General features: G+C 43.6%; 1 long non-coding RNA gene across 1 annotated transcript; it reads right to left on the bottom strand.

The window, feature by feature from the left end:
• Positions 1-12,236: 12,236 nt before the first annotated feature.
• Positions 12,237-15,615, bottom strand: LOC128474281 (uncharacterized). The gene is made up of 2 exons (XR_008346338.1): positions 15,559-15,615; positions 12,237-12,494 (listed from the first exon to the last, which is right to left on the bottom strand). It is a non-coding gene; the product is annotated as an uncharacterized LOC128474281 (long non-coding RNA).
• Between the last annotated feature and the right edge of the window lie 6,685 nt (positions 15,616-22,300).

The following is a 22,300-nucleotide window of genomic DNA, read 5'->3' as shown; positions in this document are numbered from 1 at the left end:
GATTCTAGTATTGTGCAAACAATTAACTATTTAAACTGGACTTTACAATAAAAAAGACGGCATTCAGAAATAATGGACACTACTTTGGAACATATTTTGGAACGCAAGGGGTTACTACCTGGAAACAAGAAAATTTGTGTTCATCTAATTGAAACAAAGGAGGCGTGAAGCTTTTAGACCAATAGAAGAACAGATTGGATGATTTAAGGAGAGGGCGGGCAAGGGTTTTTAGTTTATATTTTGTTAACTTATGCTTCTTGATGTATTATAACTAGTCCCTGATGAAGTCAACATATGACGAAACGCGTTGGACTTAGTTTCTTAAAACATTAAGCATTTTTAATGGGCTATTTTAAATAAAGAACTTTTGGAAGATACCCTGCCTGCCTACCATCCGTTTGTATCCAGCAGATGACCGGTTTTTAAAACTTTGAGGTGGTTTTAAAAAGTTCCAGTAAATCTTCAGGATTCCTAAGATACAGGCTATCTTTAAGGCGCAGTTCCTACTACAATCTTGTGAGTGTGGCACAACTAGTGGGGGCTGTTTTAAACCTTTTAAACGTTATTGCACCATTTGTGGTTTTTATTCTCTTTACAGAGTATTTTTAAAGCTGTATCCCCAGAATTTGTTCTGTTTTATCCATATACCTGTTATAAGGGGCTTTTTGAAGGAAGAGTCCTTGGGGAAGCTACCACATATGTGTTCCGAGGAATGAATAGAGGGTTAAAAAGCTAAGTACCCTGTTTTTATATTTTTTCATTCTTGTAGAACACAGTTACAACTGTATTGGCTTCAAAGATGTCCTGAATAGGACATGGGTGCAGGATGACAAGATTTTAAAAAGTTTTGAAATAGCAACACGATACATGTACTTATTGCCCTATAACTTACAAAAAAACATTATTACATATGTCTAAAGTCAGGAAAATTTTAGAATTTATTTAGCATTTTTTTTCATAAGTTTTTGTAAAATATAAATGTTTTTTTTTAAAAAAAAAAATCAGTGTGAATTAAACGATACAATCTAAAAAAAGCAGTTTTTGTCCCGAAAAACCCCCAATAGACCGTATTTGCTCGATTATAAGACGAGGTTTTTTCCAGAGCAAATGCTCCGAAAAATACCCCTCGTCTTATAATCGAGGTCGTCTTCTAATCAGACCTCAAAAAAAATGTCTGCTGTGGCCATGCTGCTTACCGGGCTTTGGTCACGAGCAGCATCTCTGCTACTAGCAGCAGGAGAACAGGAAGCTAGCACAGTCCTCACATAACTCTACCTCTCCCCGCCTTCCTCTGGGGGTAGGGCCAGAGAAGTTGCTCGCACAGCCGGGCCCCTGCAGAAGTCTGCGAGTGGGAGATCTGCAGTTCAGGTAAGGGGGTGGTTGTCATGATCCTACCCAGGCGGAGCTGCATATCTCTCTTGTTTCAGTTTCCCTGTTTTGCTTCGATCCATTCCTGGCTTTCCTTTTGCTCTGTTCTGATCTTCCATTCCTTGCTTCTGCTTCAGCTCTTTGCTTCAGCTTTGTTTCCTTTATAAGGTGTGCCCCACCCGTGTGTTCTGTTTGTCTCAGTCTTCAGTCTAAAGGTATGTCTCAGTGCTATGTGTTTGGATTACATGTTTGGTTTGTTTCGTACCACTGTCAGCAGGGATTAGCGTTAGGACCCACCGTCATTGGAGTACTTTGGCGTAGTGGTGAGCTAAGCATACTATGGCCATATGATGTGACGGAATCTCCAATTGTTATCTCATAGTTCTAGGCTAGTTCCTGTATTCATGTTTGTCTGTCTCTTATGTTTCTTGCCTGGTCTCCCTATCCCTTGCTTGTTATGTTTCAGCCTTATTCTCTGCTTAGCTTCCACATTCCCAGCCTGCAGCATCCCACACATGAGTCTTGTGCTATGTCTCATGCCTGTTCCTGTGTGCCTGCAGGATTTACCTTCATTCTGGTCTATATCCGCTGCTATATTAGGGCGGTGGTATCTGGCTGCACAACCCTAGATGCTCAACACCTGGGTGAGTGCCGTTTGTCCCGCACCAGGCCCTGTCCTGAGACTCCGCTACTGCATACTGAACTCCTGAACTCCATCTTTGGGCGCGCTGGGTCATTACAGTCGTCCGTATGGACCCAGTTCCCTGGAATTAATGAGTATTTAAATGTTTGTGAATGAGTGTGTGATAGCATGGATGTGTAAGGGGGGTGGGGGTGGTAGCATGGCATAGGGAGGCTGTAATCACACTACTATCATCCCCAGGTTCCAGCATGTACTGGCTGCCTTGGCTTGATAGGAGTGTGATTGCTGTTAGCAGTTTTAAATATATATATATATATATATATATATACCTCCAGAAATGCATTTTAACCCCCTATATGCCAGAGTGGCATATAGAGGGTTAAAAGGCACATCATGGGGCAGAGTGGCAAATAGGGGGGTATAAGGCATTTCCGGGGGCAGAGTGGCAAGCCTGGGGGCAGATGTGCATAACTGGGGGGGGTAGGTTGGCAAATAAAAGGAAATAAAAAAATATATTTTTTTCTCAATCATAGCTTTTATTAAATATGAAAAAATAGTTTACCTGAATTAATATTTACTAGTAAAACTTTTTTCCTATAGGGTAGTCTTATATTCAGGCTTTTTGTTTTTTTCCTAAATTAATATTCAGATTTTGGGGGGTCGTTTTATAATCAGGGTCATCTTATAATTGAGCAAATACGGTATCATTTTTGTGGGTGCAGTAAATAAGAAAGAAGAAAATTACAGCTGAACCCAAACACAGCAGAAATGTTAAAATTGTCACGAACAGTACAAAAATTGAAAACCACTCCTGTCACAAAGAAGTTAAGCAGAAATTTCATGCTAAATGAATTGCATGTATTAAAAGCTTTTCTGTTGGTAAGCCTCCAGGAGCAGAGAGAATCCCTGTTAAATTTTATACATGTTTCTGGAAACTTTTAAAGGACAATCTTTTAAGTATGTTTATAGTTTTTAATTCCAAAAAATTACCCCCTGTTACCATCTTACTTTCAGCTGCTACTCGGATAGCAGCATCTCCATGGGAGTCCACCGCTGATTGGCCCAAAGCATCTCCAACTCACAGTGCATGCCGCAACCAAGATGGCCTATCAGGAAAACCAACAGCAAGTTGTGCATGCGGGAGCCACATCTAAGATGGTCGACCGCCACAGTTTGCACCCTACTGTGTAAGCTGCAAATTAAATATATATTACCCTTATTTCTGCCCAGCCCAGTAATTATATTGTAAATATACAAATTTTGGTGTTTCTAGGGCTATTTAAGGACAGTTTCTACCTCTAGCACTCTGGGCTTTGTATCTCTGCTTGTGCTTTATGCGTGTTTTGACCATTGGCTTGTCCCTGACTATCCTGCTCCTGCCCATGACCTCAGCTCGTCATACATCTGCAACAAATATTTATTTTTCCTTTACTTGCATACCATTAACTAAATCAAAAAAGTTTTTAAGCAAGTTACAAATGTACCAGTTATATCAAGATAATTTTTAAAATAAATAAAAAAAAAAATTGGAAATTAGGGAAAAAACTGTGGTCAAAAAGAGTCAAAGAGTGCCCCACCTCCTTTCCTCTCTTGTCTGTGGTAAAGTGGGGGTTAATATATTTGGTATAATTATGGAAGACGTGTTTGCTCATCAGCTATGTTTTTGACATCATGTATTAAAAATCTTCATGTACTCTGTTAAAAGTACATAAATGTGAGCTGGGTTTCATTTTTCACAGCACCCCAGTGGTAATTTTATTTTTTAAATTGACCTAGATTTGCAGTGAGGATTTAATCAGTCAACTGTCTTTTAGCAGGATTGTTAAGGTCTGCAGGGTCCCTTCAGGCTATAATACCTAAGCAGTGCAGAACAAATTTTAGACTGCATCATCAGAACCTCATGTTCACTTAGAGAAAATGCTCCCCTCTCCTGTCCTATTTCTGTCAAGCACAATAGAGCAAATGGCATGGTACTATGTTGACCTATTTGTCTTCCCTTCTGATTACTTTCTGCTTCTCAGTCATTGTGGAAATATAAAACCATTGTTAAAATTCATGCAAAACAATAAAATTTAGATCCAAACAATTATCTGAAGCTTTTCGTTTCGTTTATGGATGGAGTATATTGGATGCTTTAGCTCCAATATGCATTACTAATGTGATTTTTTTCTATTTCCAGCTGATAGTACCCTGCCATGGCTTTTAACAAGGGAGGAACATGCATATTTTGACAAGCAGGACCAAAATACATGATTTGGGTGATGTTTGCTAATCATGCACACAATAGTGTGTATATCTATACATATACCTTAAAGTATATTAACCACATGGTTTTCATAACACATTTATAACTATATGGAGAAAAGTATAAGAACACATCTCTTAATTATACAATTCAGATGTTTCAATCAGACCCATTGCCACAGGTGTATAAAATCAAGCGCACATTGATGAAAAACATGGGTTGTTCTAAAGAGCTCAGTGAATTCAACTGTGGTATTGTGATAGGATGCCACATTTGCAATAAGTCAGTTTGTGATGTTTCTTCCCTGCTAGATAATTCACAGTCAACTCTAAGTGCTATTATTGGAAAGTGGAAGCATTTAGAAATCGCAGCAACTCACCCACGAACAGAAGACCATGTAAAGTCATAGAGCGCGGTCACCAAGTGCTGAGGCGTATGGTGCGTAAAAGTCATCAAACCTCAGAGTTCATTAGAGTGGAATTAATATCAGCGCAAAAACTGTGCAGGCTAGGCCCTTTATTTCAATACTATGCTTTGAAATTTGTGGGAACAGTTTGGAGAAGGCCCTTTTCTATTCCAGTATGACTGTGCTCCAACACACAAAGCAAAGTACATAAAGACATGGTTGGATGAGCTTGGTGTGGAAGTACTTGACTGACCCGCACAGAGCCCTAACTTCAACCCCATTGAACACCTTTGGGATGAACTGTAATGGAGGTTGCAAGCCAGACCTTCTTTTCCGACATCAGTGCCTGACCTGACAAATGCTCTACTGGATGAATATACAAAAATTCCCACAGAAACACAACATTTTGTGGAAAGCCTTCCCAGAAAAATGGAAGTGTTATATGCAAACTACATAATGTATAATATTTCAAATTCAGTTTCATGTCCCAATACTTTTGTCCATATAGCGTATGCTTTTCTAGTTTATGGCAGTATATAAAGCAAATTGATAGTAGATGTGTGTGTGTGTATTTGTGTATCTTTGGAATATATTTCTTAAAAGAGAATGATTTTTGCAACAAATATGTTCTGTTTATGAGCTAACTGTGCAGTAATATAGGAAGGGAAGCTAAAGAATAAGAAGTAGGAAAATATATATGGGAAAGCCCATGGAATTCATGCGAGTGAGAGAGTTTGACATATATTTTAGATCAAATCACTATATCTAGATAAGGATGCATCGATAACTAATCTTAGTTTTTTTTAGCCGCCGCTTTGGCACACGTTGATGAGATAAAGTGGTAGAGACTGTGTAAAGAAGGATACACATCGATGACTGATATAGCCAAAAAAAAAACAGTGGATCTCATTGATGGGTCCAATAAGCTGTGGGAGAATTTCAGCATTTACAAGGAGTAGTGTGCTGACACCCTTTTAACTTGTCTGTGGCAGCAATTACAGACTAATGAGAGTTGGAGTGAGAGACAATGACAGTTATCTTAGCTGAGATTAATGCTTATTGCTCACCTACCATATTGCACATTGTTTATTTTCATACAGAAAATTTACTGTTGTAGTGTGGATTGGAGAAGCTGTAGTGACTACTGCAGCAGATATTTTTTTCCCTGTTGCCCATTTATGCTACTAGCCAAACCTGTAATTTGTGGACAAGTTGATGTTTTTATTATCTTTTTATCATATTGTATATTATATTGTGAAAAATAAAAGTACACCCTCAAAGAATTCTACCACTTTACAAATCATTATAACAATCATCTGTTCCTTACGAGCTCTCAAAATTAGGTAATGACACCCTCAGATGACCAACAACACATGACATATTACACATAGCATGATTTATTCAACAAAAATAAATCCGAAAGGCCTAGTTTTATTGGCTGCATATTTTGCTTTAGTGTCAGGCCCTTGACTTAGTCTGTTTGTTTGCATCCTTGTTTTGTTATGTGTTTGACTGTATTCCTGCCCTCTGCGCCTGTTTACCATGCATGCTAATTATCTGAAACCACAAAGGGATCTGTACCACCAGACAAGGCCCGAACAAGATCCTGCCAGTATGCATGCCCCCCAAATATCCTGATTTAGGTGGGACAGTCTGTGTCCCGCTGTCTTGCCTATCCTTTCCTCTGTCCTGCTTTGCATGGGCAGAGGAAGGTGGAGGGAAGAGCGATACTCACCTCAGGTGAAACTGTGGGGTCTGCAGACTAGTTGGGAGATCATGATCTCCCTCTTGTTGGCTCAACATTAGGGAGCGTAAGGTCTGTCACTTCAGACCTCGCTTTACTGCTCCTTAATGACTACGTGCCAACAAATAATACTGAGCGCGGGGATATGATGTCATCCCTGCGCTCTACAGCAATAGCCGGCGCATAGTGAAGAGGGAGCAGTAAAACAAGGTCTGAAGTGACAGGCCTCGCGCTCCCACCACAGGATGCAGGATACAGGATGGAGGCTGGAGGAAAAAGGATGGAGGAAGAGGTAAGGGATGGGGAGAAAGGGGTGTAAGGGCAGTGTATGTGTATATATGTGTTTGTAAGCATGTGTATGGGCTGGTGTGCTAGCTGGTGTGTAAGGGCAGTGTATATGTGTGTGTGTGTGTGTGTGTGTAAGGGCAGTGTACATGTATATGTGTGTGTTGTAAGGGCAGTGTACACGTATATATGTGTGTGTGTAAGGGCAGTGTATATGTGTGTGTGTGTAAAGGCAGTGTATGTGTATATGTGTGTTTATGGGCAGGTGTGTGTAAAGGCAGTGTGTAGGGGTCTTGGGAGGGAGGCTAACATTAGCCTTTTTTAATTAATAAAAATCTCTGCTGCTGTGGACTACTCTTCCAATGATGCTCAGGCTGGCTGAGAATCATGGTAGTTTTAGTTCACAGCTAGCATCTGCAGCTTTACTGTTGCTGCACTTCCCATGACGCTCAGCCAGCATCATGGAAGTAATATGTCTGGCTGAGCCTCATGTGAATTCAATTCAATGTGTTGGTTATTTTTAATATGCATGACTGCGCTGACAAATATGAAGTGTGTTTTAAGTGGCGATGCAAGCGGGACATTTTAAAGTGCAATTGCTTGTATGGGTGATTTCAGGGGCGTAACTAGACGCCTCAGGGCCCGGGTGTGAGAATCTGTTAAGGGCCCCCCCACCCCCTCAAAAAAAACATGATTTTTACCCAACAATTTTTTTTCAACAAATTCAATTTACATATTGAATCATATCTGTAAAAAAAATCAAAGAAAAAGGGGCGCATGTACAAAGGGCATAATCCAGGGGTGTCCAAGTTTTTTCTGCAGTGGGCCACTTCATCAGAATTGTATACGTGCGCGGGCCGCACTCAGTTTTCAGTGTGACAAAAAATATGGCCTTTAATAACATATGCAGATTAAAATAAAGTAAAATGACACAAAACCTTCCTCTCACTGATTTCTGGGCCTAGAAAGTTTTGCGACTACAAATTCAAGATTCCCTAGATTTATTCTAGGGATGAACTAAAATGAAAATTCTGGACCAAAACATTCAGGGTTCACTTAGCCAAAACCAAAAATGACCCCCACCTTTAAAAATAATAATAAAAACTCACATTTTTAATAAAAGTAGGTAACACACAACTGGACAAAATTAGCAATATGACTTGGCATGATAGGAGTGTGATTGCTAACAGCAATCACACTCCTATCATACCCAGGCAACCAGTAAATGCTGGTACCTAGGCATGATGGGACTGTGCTCGCTGTGATTGCTGTTAGCAATCACACTCCTATCATGCCAAGTCAGCCAGTACATGCTAGTACAGGGTGGCTGTAAGTGATGTGCAGACCCCATACTGCTGGCAGCATCACTACACAAGGGGGGCAGCTAGCTAGGTTTCAGCATGTACTGGCTGACTTGGCATGATAGGAGTGTGATTGCTAACAGTAGTCACAGTCCCATCATGCCTAGGTTCCAGCACTTACACATCCATCCAGTAAATGCTGGAACCTAGGCATGATGGGACTGTGATTGCTGTTAGCAATCACACTCCTATCATGCCAAGTCAGCCAATACACGCTGGTACAGGGTGGCTGTAAGTGATGTGCAGACCCCATACTGCTGGCAGCCTCAATACACAAGGGGGACAGCTAGCCAGGTTTCAGCATGTACTGGCTGACTTGGCATGATAGGAGTGTGATTGCTAACAGCAATCACAGTCCCATCATGCCTAGGTTCCAGCACTTACACATCCATCCAGTAAATGCTGGAACCTAGGCATTATGGGACTGTGATTGCTGTTAGCAATCACACTCCTATCATGCCAAGTCAGCCAGTACATGCTGGTACAGGGTGGCTGTAAGTGCAGACCCCATACTGCTGGCAGCATCACTACACAAGGGGGGCAGCTGGCCAGGTTTCAGCATGTACTGGCTGACTTGGCATGATAGGAGTGTGATTGCTAACAGCAATCACAGTCCCATCATGCCTAGGTTCCAGCACTTACACATCCATGCTATCACACACACACACTCATTTATTCATATAATCATTCATTCACAGATTCATTCCCTCAATCACACACACTCATTCAAACACCCTCCCCACCCCCTTACCTGCACTGCAGCTCCTCAATGCCCCTCACAGACTTCAGCAGGGGGCGCGGCCTCCCTCTGCTAAAGCACAGAGGAAGTAGGATGTCACGTGAACTCCGCTTCCTCTGTGCAGTCCAGAAGACCCTCCCACAAGTAAGTAGCAGGGCTTGAGGTGCGGCTCGCGTAAGATCGGTTGCCCTGGCTGCCGATCTTACGCGGGCCGCACCTAGAGGTCTCGCGGGCCACATTTGGCCCGCGGGCCGCATGTTGGACGCCCCTGCCCGATTTCGGATTTCAAAAATAAAAGAAAATGGTACCAAGTCCTACAATTAGCGCTATATCTTCACAAAACTTAAAAAAAATATATGATTTGCTGTGGTAAATTCAATTGGCCGGCTTCAAAGATGTCCCAAATATGGGACATGGGCACAGACTGACCAGATGTCTTAATGCTAAAAAATGCACACTTCAAAAGGTAGCCTTTTACCTCCCAAATAACCCAACAAACCCATGCATGGGGGTATCGTTGTACTCAGGAGATGTTACTGAACACATATTGGGATGTTTGACAGTGACATGTTCCAGAAGTGGTAAATGTACACATGAAATACAAAACAATTACTACCATAAAGTTTGACAAAGGCTTATGGTAAAATTAGTGCATGGAATGGGTTAAAATGCCAGAATTTGAAATACCCTGGGGTGTCTCCTTTTCAAAAAATGCATGGTTTAATGGGGTAAATTGCATTGGTCAGCTTCAAAGATACCCAAAATAGCACTTGAGGCAGAATGACCAGATTTCAGGAAAAATGGTTTTGAAATAGCAAAACGCTACTTGTAATTATTGCCCAATAACTTGCAGAAAAAAGCAAAAAACTAAAACATTGGGTATTTCTAAACTCAGGACAAATAGTAGAATCTATTTAGCAGATTTTTCATTAGTTTTTGCAGATGAGTAAAAGATTTTTTCAAATAAAAGTGAGAAAAGTCCTTTTTTAACAAAACCCCCCACCATATTTTATCATTAATAGTATATTAGATGATATGATAAAAATAATGGTATCTAAAGAAAGACTTGCTTGTCCTGAAAAAAACTAATATATATATAATGTGTGTGGATGCACAAAATGAGAAAGAAGAAAATTACAGCTAAATAGCAACACTGAAAAAAGTTAAGAGCATTGTCCCAAAGTTTCCTACGAAAAGAGGATCACACAGCTATCATATTTTAAGAAAAATTCAACTTAATTTCATAACTTAAGAAAATTTACTTAATTTCAAGACTTTCATGCATTTTGTAACATCATATCTCCTTTCAAAACACAAAAATACCTGTATGTAATATTATCTATACAAAGCGTTTTTTTTATCTAAAATGTGTAAGCTTTTTATATTTATTGTACTCCATATAAAAATAACAAAATGCTCAAGTTATCCTGGGATAAAAAAAAATGTCCATGGGAGCAAAAGGATGTAATAAGTTATCTAGTTCCCCTTGTTTTCACAAAGATTAGAGCAAACTCATTTATTAGAGCAAAAAAAAAAACAGAAAATTACACTTAGTCAAAAAAATTAATCCAGTGTCAATTTTGATGAGTCAACATGTTCAAGTTAACAAACAAACTCGATTCATTTTCTTTTTTTAATTACATCATAAATATGTTGTTTTTCTCAACAGTATAGCTATGTTCTCAGAAGGCGTATAATGGTACCATATAAATTACAAACTACACAGTGAGGTAAATTGATTGCTTATCCCTTTAGACTTAATGAATGTAAAAGCTTGTGAAATGTTACAACAATTTCATTTAGTTACAATTATCTATGTAATATAGCTTTTCAGCTTCTTTCTGTTATAACATTAACACGTTTCCTGCCAGAATTTAAGCAATTATGCAAAAATATTACACCATTGTAAAATGATGCAGTGAAATACATGAATAATGGGCATTATTTTGCCTCCAAGCAAGTAATTTTGTAAATGTAACTCCAGTCATTGTCAAATGGATCAGTGGTCAGTCACGTTAAGGGTTAACCCAATGAACTAGAGATGATATTAGCAAACTCTCCTACATTAAATTAGAATAACAGATTCTGTAGCATTTTTAAAATCATAGGCAGTAAAAATAATTTAATTCACGTACAATAACACGTACTGGTGCAAAAGGAAAAGACATCCCTCCTCTTGCAAATCTGTACAAGGCATGCAAGAAACCCAAAGTGCCTTATAAGCTCTGCTCCATGGACTACAAGGTGTTCCAGTACCACCCCCAGCAGTTTTCCAACCTCCGCCTGTACCCTAGGTTGACAGCCCTGCTGCCATTACAGAACTGCAAGTTAAGATCCCAGCTTGTTTTTCCAGTGACCGTAGTCTATGCTGCTCATTTATAACCTCTTGTGAACAGTTATTCGCTTTATTCAGGGGCACCAACACCCTGGGCATAGCACCTGATGCACTCTAACAATCAGGTTCTGGGCTCATAAAAACCCTTGTATAAACATTCTGAAACCCACCTTTTCGGAGCAGTGTATAAACTTTGCTCACAATACTCAGCCAGCATCCTAATTAGGCCATCTGAATGATCAACAGCTTCTATAGATTCACACTCCACATTAAGAGTGCTTACAGTGTACAAGGGCAAATCTAGCAGGGCAAAATTCCACATCCTATGACAGTGCCATGTTTAAAGTCACTCGCTCTTCAGAATGACCCATTCTACTGCCAACGTTTGTCTATGGAGATGGTATGACTATATGCTTGATTTTAGCTATGGGTGTGGCTTAAACATCTAAACCCAATAATTAGTAGGGGTGTCCACATACTTTCTCTCATATAGTGTGTCTGGGAACTCTCTGCGTTTAACCTAGACTCAAGTTTCCATTGATCAAATGCTTTAAATCCCTATTTCAGCAATAATATAAACAATTTACACTATGTACAATTTGAAAATGTTATATCCCTCAACTATACCCTTGCTACATGGTTAACATATCAACATGACATATGCTGCTTTTGAGTATACGTTCTGTCAGTCTGGTACAACACAGTTACATCCCTGCATGACATTAGCATTATGTGCTTGCATGGTCAGAAAAAAACTCATGTAGCAGATGTCACAGTATGGACAAACTTTGAAGCATGTCTTTTGCAATGATAAATCATTCTTTGCTGAACGTGTTGGCAGATAAGCTAATGCAGACTTAGGGGTTTCTTCCTTAATTATTGAAAAACAGCTTGCTGAAATAAATGTGAAAAAAACATGGAAGAAAAGAAAGGTGTTAAATCAAATACAAGTGCATTGCATTAGAAACAACATGGAAAGAAATTACAAGGTCAACATGATTTCTTTGAACAACTTTATACTCAACAACTAAGCATTAGATGTATAATTGGGGATTAATCTAGCCTTGGTGCAGTATTAATCTAAATTTTATTAAAGACAGGAGGCGAGTATTTTGCATAACCTTCTTTACTGAATAACCTCCAGCAGCAAAGGAGTTAACAACCATCATAAAAGAACCAATCAAAACAGACATGACTCTATATCAGTCCCAACATCTAGCAACTCCTCCTCTTTCTTTGCGGTGATGCCGAACAGGAAGGGCAAACCACCGAACAGCCGGAGATAGGAACAGAAACCGCAGAACCAACAGGAAATCCGCCGGTAAACAGGACCTTGGATCCGGGATACTCAAAGAGTAGCAGAACGGCCTGAAAAATAGAAGCAAAGTGACAATACCAGGCACAAAAGAGACATCCCCAACAGAACTGTAAAACATAGCGGAGCAGGGACAACTCTAGACATATCCCCCCAAAACAAATAGGGAGGGCATAGAAAGGGGGGGAAAATACTCGCCTCCTGTCTTTAATAAAATTTAGATTAATACTGCACCAAGGCTAGATTAATCCCCAATTTTACAGCAAGACAGGAGGCTTCATATTTTGCAATTTTAACGCCGCAACAGAGCGCAGGAAGCATGCGGTTGAGGGCGAAAATAAAAGGTACGAAAAGTGGACTCCCGGGACCAATCAGCAGCCGAAAGGACATCGGCCAGAGAACTCCCGAGAGACAAAGCCGCCGAGGCGGCTGCGCCCCGAACCGAATGAGCCCCAAACGAAGGCTCAACTCCAGCCAGGCCAAGGATCCATCTAATCCACCTGGCCAAAGTCGGAGCAGATACAGGACGAAGCGGACGGACATAGGAAATAAAAAGCGGACCCGAGGAAGAGCTACGAAAGGGTCGAGACGCGCAAAGGTAAGCCTTAACAGACTGAGCAACGCAAAGTCTAGGTCTATCGGGGAAGTAAGGGTACGAAACAGAGACCGAATTAGACTTAGTTCGACGCGAAACAGAGACGGAAACACCGACTGGCGAAAAGGAAAAAGAGTCAACGTCAAAAGCCCGGATATCGGAAACCCGACGAAAGGAAACCAGACATAACAACAGAGCCGTCTTAGCGGAAAGCTGACGTAAAGACAAACAGGAATTATCCGGCCATGTCTCAAGGAAGTCCAGGACACTCGAGACATCCCAAAAGGCGGAATAGCGCGCCGAAGGGGGGCGAGAAATACGGATCCCTCGGAGGAGGCGACACACAGAGGGATCCTTACCGACGCCGAGACCAGCAACGGGAACGTGGGCTGCAGAGATAGCCGACCGGAACAAATTAATGGACCGGTAAGACTTTCCCTGAGAATAAAGGTGCGCAAAAAAGTTAAGTACAGCTACTACAGGAGCCGTAACGGGATCGAAATTGTGTTCCAAACACCAGCGACACCACACACCCCAGGCCAGGAGATAGGACTTCCGAGTTCCAGGGGCCCAAGAGCCCCAAAGCAATTCCCTAGCCGCTGCCGATAGGCCCGGCACATTCCAGGATCCCCTGAAACCAGCCAAGCCACTAGTGCCAGGTGGTCCTGAAGAATCAGGGGATGAGGGTTCCCCTCCGGGTCCAGGATCAGGTCCGGAGAGGAGGGGAGGAGAAGAGGGTCCTCGCAGGACAACTCCAGAAGCAACGGGAACCACGGCTGAGTCCTCCAAAACGGAGTGATCACAAGAACCGTAACACCCTGCCTGGAGAGGTAGTGGAGCGTGCGCAGAATCATGGAGAATGGGGGAAATGCATAGGCGCCCAGAGGGGGCCAGGTCTGGAGGAAGGCGTCCGCCGCCAGGGAAAGAGGGTCCGGAAGCCAGCTGAAGAAATCTTCCGTCTGGCGGTTCATCCTGGAGGCAAAGAGGTCCAGGTGAAAAGGACCCCGGGAGTGATCCAGGGACAGAAATACCCCCCGAAGAAGACGCCAGTCGCTGGCATCCCTCCAATGGCGCGAAAACCAATCCGCCACCAAATTGTCCTTGCCGGGGAGGTACTCCGCCCGAATGGACAGGTGATTGTCCAGACAATACTGATAGAGCTCTTTGGTGAGCTCCGTCAGGAGTCGAGACCTTGTGCCCCCAAGCCGGTTGATGTACCGGACCGCGGACACATTGTCCATACGGAGGACAAGTGAACAATGAGTGACCGCCTTGGTGAAGCTGCGGACGGCAAAAGAACCCGCTATGAGTTCTAAACAATTTATGTGAAGACCGCGTTCGTCGTCTGACCAGAGACCCCCTGTCGCCGTGTCGTCGCAAACCGCACCCCAGCCAAGCAGGCTGGCGTCCGATTCTAGGACGAGATCTGGAGCCGAGCCAAAAATGGCCCGGCCATTCCAGGCGTCCATGTGGGAGAGCCACCAGCGAAGCTCCAGCCGCGCTTCGTCGGAAAGGGGAACGAAAAGGTCGTAGGAACCCGACGTCCGAAGGTGCCGAGTCTTCAACCTCTGAAGAGCCCGATAGTGCAAGGGACCGGGAAATATGGCCTGAATGGAGGCCGATAAAAGACCTATGACGCGCGCCAGTGACCTGAGGGAGACAGAAGGAGATCGAAGAATTTTTCGAATCTCCTTTTTGATAGCCAGAACCTTGTCCCGTGGTAAGCGAAGCATTGCCGCAACAGAATCCACGGTGAATCCAAGGAACTGAATGGACTGTGTAGGGACGAGGACCGACTTGGTCTCGTTGATTATAAATCCGAGGTCCTGGAATAGTCGGACTGCCAGGGTCGTGTCCCGAATGAGAGATTCTCTGTCGGGAGCCATGAGGAGCAAATCGTCCAGATAGACGATGCACCGAACGCCGCGAGCGCGAAGGAACTCCATGACCGGCTTCAGAAGCTTCGTGAAACACCACGGAGCCGAGCTGAGGCCGAACGGGAGACAGGTAAATTGCCAGAGAAGGTCCTTCCAATGAAACTGGAGATACCTCCTGTGTTCTGAGTGGACCGGAACCGTCAGATAAGCGTCTTTTAAATCCAACCGCGTGAACCAATCGTTCTCGCGGAGCAGATCCCGCAAAAGATGGATACCCTCCATCTTGAAATGACGGTAAACTACTAGTGTGTTCAGGGAACGGAGATTTATAACGGGGCGGAACTCCCCGGACTTCTTTGTCACCAGAAAAATATTGCTGATGAAACAAGGAGGGCCGCGGGCCCGCTCTATAGCACCCTTCACGCGCAGGGAGGCCAGCTCCGCATGGATAAGGTCTCTGGAGCTGCACGGCAAGCGCGGGGAAAAGGGAGGGGCGACCTGACAAGGAGGAGAAACAAACTCTAAGCGAAACCCCGCTACTGTCTCTAGAACCCAAGGGTCTGATGTGAGCGCCGCCCATGCGTGGGAAAAATGTGCTAGCCTGCCCGCTACCGGAATAAGGGGAAAAGGCGTACAAACTCTTACCTGCCGAAGTCTTCCCTCGGTAGGTGGAGGAACCTCTGCCTCTGAAGGAACCGCGGGAAAATGGGGTGCGGTCTTGGGACCGGTAGGTCGTGGAGGCGTGAGGAAACTGGGGCCTGGAGCCGAAGGCAACTCTGCTGGTGGCACGACCCCTCTGCCGACCAGCTCTGTAGGAAAAACGGTCTCCTTGACGGAAAACTCTTTTCATGGAGGAACGAGCCTTGTTCAGCGAAGTGAAGACATTCACATGCTGGCTGAGATTCTTCATGAACTTCTCCCCGAAGAGAAGGCCATTTGCTTCAGGGCCCAGTTCCTTGGGAGCCAAGTCAGCGAGTTTCGCATCCAACTTGAAGAGAGCGGCTTTCCGCCGTTCCGCCGAGATGGCACAATTAGCATTCCCGATAAGGCAGAAAGCTCTTTGGATCCATTCACGGACCAGGTGGGCATCTAGAGGGGTGCCCGCTGTCAAGGCCTCGTCGGCCATCTGAAAGACCTGAGCCATTGGGCCGGTAGTGTCCAGCAATTTATCCTGTGCCGCCCGTAAGCCTTGCTCGATGCCCTTTCTGGGGTCACGTCCAGTGCCAGAGAGGAATGTTATAAACGACTGATCAAACTCTGGGGTGTTCGACACCTTCTCAGGCAAAGTGGGTCTTGGGCATTCAGACCGTAAACGCTGGCGAACCTCCTTATCCAAGGGGCGTCTAAGCCAGAAACGCATAAATTCCGCTATATGGGCGGACGGAGTCCACTCGGCCGAACGTGGATGACGAAGGGCCCGTGGGTCAAAAAGCGGGCAACCCAGCGCGTCTGATACGTCAAAAGGTGCGTCCGGTCCTGAGGTGGAAGCTTTAGGGCGGTCAGGAGACGGATCCCGGCCAAAATCAAAAAATGGAGACTCAAAGCTGGAGGAACCAGCCTGGTATTCGTCCAGAACCTCAAAATCATTCGCCGGGTCCCTGGTAGGAGAATCGGCAGGATCAGGAGCCATGGACAAAGGAGCAACAGTGGATTTCTGAAGCGGGGCTTTCCCCTTGCCTGATGATAAGGGGACATCACCCCTGGAGCGTTTGCGAGAGACTTCCTGTTCTGGAGAGTCTTCAGCATCCGAGTCCTCGCCCCTCGGTAGAGATGACACAGTCTGTGTCTGACGGGCTGATTGTGTCTCTGCTAAGGCATTTGGTAGAGCCGCAGTCAGGGCTGAGCGAAGCCAAGCTTGAAGGGCCGCCGGTAGTGGCGTCTCAAAATCATCTGCCATGTTTCCAGGTATATTAGTTGTAGTCTGGAAAACACAAAGTAAGGGATTTGGTGAGATAGAGTGGCAGTGATGAACAAATAGGGAAAAGTGGGGTTCGCCCACAAGGCAGCCACACCGTGTAATGGCTCAGGGGTTCACCCTGAGACGAAAGCAGAGGCAATATAAAGGTGGAGAGGGAATCCCTCAGGAACCACCAACCATGGGGCCCGGGTAGGGTCAATCAATGTAGAGGGGGCTACCCTCAATATATATATAGAGGGGGTTACCCTCAAATAAAGCAGGGATACACACTGTGCTCAGGCAGGACTCAAAGGTCAGGGCTGCATAGAAAAGAAAATTTTTTTTTTTTTTTTTTTTTTTTTTTTTAACAATTTTAATTAAAACATAAATAATGAATAAAGCAAATAAAAATCAACATAAACGGCACAAAACCGCCGTGAAATGCGACCTACAGGCCCTGCAATAAAGAATAACAAGTGCAGCAGGGCCCAGAAGCCTACAAAATGGATGCCGTAAGCATCCAAATGCAGGACAGAAAAGATGGCCGCTACACGAAGGCGGTGAAAACGGCACCACACCGTGAGCAGGAGACGCGCCCGCGGAGAAATCTAATTGATCTCTCCGCGAGCCGTCACCCAGCCGAGATCTATTCACGGGCGGTGCACTGCACCGCACCGCAATAGAAAAGACACGCGGCGGGTCTCCCAAGAAGGGAAAACCGCCGCGTGACGCAGCAGGAGCGGAGAGCCGCGAGGTACGCAGCTAAAATAAAAAAGCGCGCGAAACCGCCGCTGCTCTCTGCAGCCACTGCAGAGAGCTACGCGGCAGAGAATACAACCGCGCGGTGAACGGAAAAAAACCCACAAAGGTAAGAAAAATAGCGGAAACAAAATAAATAAGGAAATTAAATACGGGAAAAAGGCCTAGCCGAAAAAAATAGTACCATAGAAATGAAACAAAAGGCTAAACTGAAAAACAAGCGGTCAGAATAGAAAGAAACCAAATGAAAAGGCCTAACCCAAAGAAAATAATCTATAAATGTGAAAACAATAATAAATCAATGAATATCTTAAAATAAGATAAGGACTGTAATTGGAAATTGCTCACCTGGAGGTCAAGCAGCAAAGAAAGAGGAGGAGTTGCTAGATGTTGGGACTGATATAGAGTCATGTCTGTTTTGATTGGTTCTTTTATGATGGTTGTTAACTCCTTTGCTGCTGGAGGTTATTCAGTAAAGAAGGTTATGCAAAATATGAAGCCTCCTGTCTTGCTGTAAAATTTGATATTAAACCTTTTTTTCTATAAAGGATGTTTAAAGTGTAATATATTGTGGCAAAAGTACTTCTATCTTTTGGTACCTTGTTCTGGGATCAAGGTTTTACTCAAAGTCTTTCAAGTTTCACAGTAAACAACCTAGATGAAGTACAAATGGCTTAGCTTTATCATTGGTCCAGAATTAGGCACATTACAGCAGTGTATAAACAAGAGAAAATCCTTGCTCTTCTAAACAATATTAAATGCTGACTGGGTTGGATTGCTTGTTCATGTTCCAACATAATGATCTGGCTTTTCTCATCAGATTCCTAACTCTGTCTTCTTTCTTGGAGGGGAAGAACTTAACCCCTTGACAACATTTGATGTGCCAGACATGTCACAGAAAAACATCCTGTTGGCGACAATTGACGTGCCTGGCATGTCATGACTTTAAACGGATGTAGAAATCGATCTATGATCTGCGCAGATAATGGGAGCGGGGTGTCCTGTCCTGAGCCCCAACCGAGGGGTGTCCTGTCCTGAGCCCCGGCCGAGGGGTGTCTTGTCCCTTTAACCTTTGTTCCTGATTCCTGTCTTGGAGGAGGTCCGTCTGCTAAGCACTGTTCCGGTCATCTGGTGGTCTCTTCTTCTGGTCTGCATGGGTTCCCTTACTATGAGAGTACCTTCGCTTGAACCTGAAAGTCCGCTAGAGACAGCTTCCTCATTTCCGTTCAGATATGCTGACTTCTGTGTCAGAGGAGCGTTTGCAAGAAACGGCTTCCTCATTCCTGTCAGATATGCTGATTCCTGTTTTGGAGGAGGTTTGTCTGTTAAGCGGTAGTGCTGGTCGTCGAAGGACTCCTTCTGAAGAGATTTCAGAATCCTGAGTATGCTGGTTCCTGGGTTGACTTGTTCAAACAGTTCTCCCGTCAGAGAGCGGGTCTTCATTCTGTTGATGTTTCTCTTCGCATCCGGAGGCCGCTCATTCGGAGGGGGATACTGTCAGGGTCCATCCAGGCTGCGGAGCTGCATATCTGTTTTTCCCTGCCTTGCCTCAGTTCCCATGTTTTTTTTGTGGTCCACTCCTGGATTTCCATATGTTCTGTCCTGAACCTCTGATTCCTTGATTCCAGTCTGCTCTTTGCTTCAGCTCCTTTATAAGGTGTGTCCCACCCGTTTGTTCTGTTTGTCTCAGTCTGCAGTCTAAAGGTATGTCCTTCTCGATTCTGTGTTTGGATTCAATGTTTAGTTTATCAGTACTTTCATATGCAGGGCTTAGCGTTAGGACCCACCGTCATTGGAGTACTTTGGCATAGTGGTGGGCTAAGCATACTATGGCCATATGATGTGACAGAATCTTCAATTGTTATCTTATAGTCCTAGGCTAGTTCCTGTATTCATGTTTGTCTGTCTTTTATGTACCTTTGCCCTTCTTCCCTGAATCATCTGAGGATTTCGGTTCCTCTTTCCTCTCCCCATGTGCCAGTTAAGATGTCCCATCCTTGCTTTAAGGAGAAGCGTCCGAGGATTAAGGTTCCTCACTCCTTCCCCTATGTTCCTTGTCTTGTTCCCTGTCCTTTGTTGTGCCTATATCATGTATGTCTTGTCTGGTTATGTTCCTTGCTTGGTCTCCCTGTCCCTTCCTTGCTCGGTCCTCCTTGCTTGCTATGTTTAGCTTCCATACTCCCACCCTGCAGCACCCTGCAGCACCCGGACATGATTCTAGTGCTATGTCTCATGCCTGCTCCAGGGTGCCTGCAGGATATCTCCAAGTTTTGTTCACTTTGTCAGATCCAAGTTTTCTTTGGATTTCCACATCCAGCCAAGTTTCGTTCTGCTCTGTTCTGGACAACATCAGCTGTTATGTCAGGGCGCTGGTTTGTGGTTGCTCAACCCTAGATGCCCACCAGGGAGAGTGCAGTTGCCCTGCATCAGGCCCTGTACAACTCCACTACTGCGCAATACCTCCTGAACTCCATCTTTGGGGCGTTCTTGGCCTTTACAGTCATCTGTATGGACCCAGTTCCTGACACATGGTCTCCCTGCTCCAAGAGTTAAAGGTCTGTACGAGCAACTCTATTGGTCGCCAGCAGGGGGCTCATCTGCCATCAACCAATGAAGTGCCGGCATCAAAGCTGATGCATAATGCATTAACCCCATATTAACCACTTCTACAAAAAACAGCAAAAAACGAAGAAAAAAAACGAACATGAAAAATGTACATGAATATTCGGCTGAACCGAACACAGGAACGGGCGAATATGTGGAATACGAAGATTCCCCCCCCCCACGAAGACGAACATGAACAGTTGACTGGCACCCAAGTCTAGTTATAACCATCATGTATATAAATTAATTAATACAGTACTAGAATTATAATTAATAAACGTGTAAATGGGCCAAAAATGATTCAGACAAATCTTTTAGTTTGTTTTTGGCCCATTCTTTTTCATGCAACAAATATTGTTCCCTGAAAATTCAGGGCATTTTTAATTCAGTAATGAAATTTGTTGCTCAGTACCCACATTCACTTTCTCACTACCTTCTCTACCGACCACTTTGGCCTCTGACGACCACTTTCACATCTTATCCTTCTTTCTTCTATCTTTTATGTTCTCTCTTCAATCTTCTATCGTCACATGTCCGCTGACATAAACCGGTGGGAACTCCCACCAAAATGGCGGCAATTACGGTGACATCCTCTCCCCAATACTCCAATACCCCAATCCTCCAATCGTTAATGGTAAATTTTATCTTAAATTCCCCTTAAGATAACACTACCTCTATAACTGTACGTGTCTAGATTCAGATATTGTGATATGTATTAAATAGTATAGATGTTTTGACCTCTAATAACAGTCAATATGCATTTGCATATGCAGTATTCATCTCCTATAGATATCTGTATTACGTGCAATTTTGACATGTTGAACATTTTGCCCCCTGTCCTATATGAGACCAAGCCAACCAATTCAATTTACTACATCAAATCATATATTTTTGAAAACTAAACACCCTGGGGTATTTCAACTGCTATTTTAACTTTTTTCCATTCACAAATTTTACAACCAACCTTTGTCAAAGTTTGTCAAAGTTTGCAGTAGTGTTTTTTGTGTGGTTTTTTTCCCACACACATTCTATATTAGGTATGAATTTGCAGCTCCTGATATATGATATATATCATGGGGCACAGTGGCATATAGAGGGTTAAAAGGCATATCATGGGGCACAGTGGCATATAGGGGGTATAAGGCATTTCTGGGGCAGAGTGGCAAACCTGGGGGCAGATAACTGAGGGGCAGGTTGGAAAATAAAAAGGAAATAAAAACAAAAAAAATATTGTTCTTAAACATAGCTTTTATTTAAAAAAAAAATATTTTACATTGTTTACGTGAATTAACATTTACTCGTCTTATATTCAGGCTTTTTCCTTTTTTCCTAAATTAATATTCAGATTTTAGTGGTCGTCTTATCGACCAAATACGGTAAATCCTCCTTACGTTAAGTAAGACTTTATTGTATTAAAAAACGTTTTTAAAAAATCCTAAATTTCCTACCCTATAAGAAAAAAAGTTTTACTAGTAAATATTAATTCACATGTAAACTATTTTTATGCCACTCTGCCCCCCAGAAATGCCTTATACCCCTATATACCACTCTGCCTCCCTGATATTCATTTTAACCCCCTATATGTCACTCTGCCTCCCTGATATTCCTTTTCACCCTCTATTTGCCACTCTGCCTCCCTGATATTCCTTTTAACCCCCTATACACCACTCTGCCTCACTGACATTCCTTTTAACCCCCTATATGCCACTCTGCCTCCCTGATATTCTTCTTAACCCTTTGCCACTCTACCTCCCTGATATTCCTTTTAACCCCCTTTATGCCACTCTGCCTCCCTGATATTTTCTTTTTAACCCCCTATATGACACTCTGCCAGGGGCGGGCTGGGCCTCCCAGGCCGCCCGAAATCTAATCTAAACGGCCGCTGGGTGCTGATGCCGCCGGCCGGCGCTACTTTAATACTTTTTTTTCAAATTTAATATGGCAAGCCAGATCGGCTATTAAATGAAAAAAAAAATAGTATTAAAGCAGGGCCGGCCGGCGGCATCAGCACCCAGCGGCCGTATGCGATGCCGCCAAGTGATGGGAGCAGCGTGAGGGGTGAAAGGTCCGCCCCCTCGCACGGACCTTTCACCCCTCACGCTGCTCCCAAATGGTAAGAATGCTAGG

Source organism: Spea bombifrons, chromosome 1, assembly GCF_027358695.1.
Source record: "Spea bombifrons isolate aSpeBom1 chromosome 1, aSpeBom1.2.pri, whole genome shotgun sequence".
Taxonomy (NCBI): Eukaryota; Metazoa; Chordata; class Amphibia; order Anura; family Pelobatidae; genus Spea; species Spea bombifrons.
This window is presented reverse-complemented; position numbering and strand designations above follow the sequence as displayed.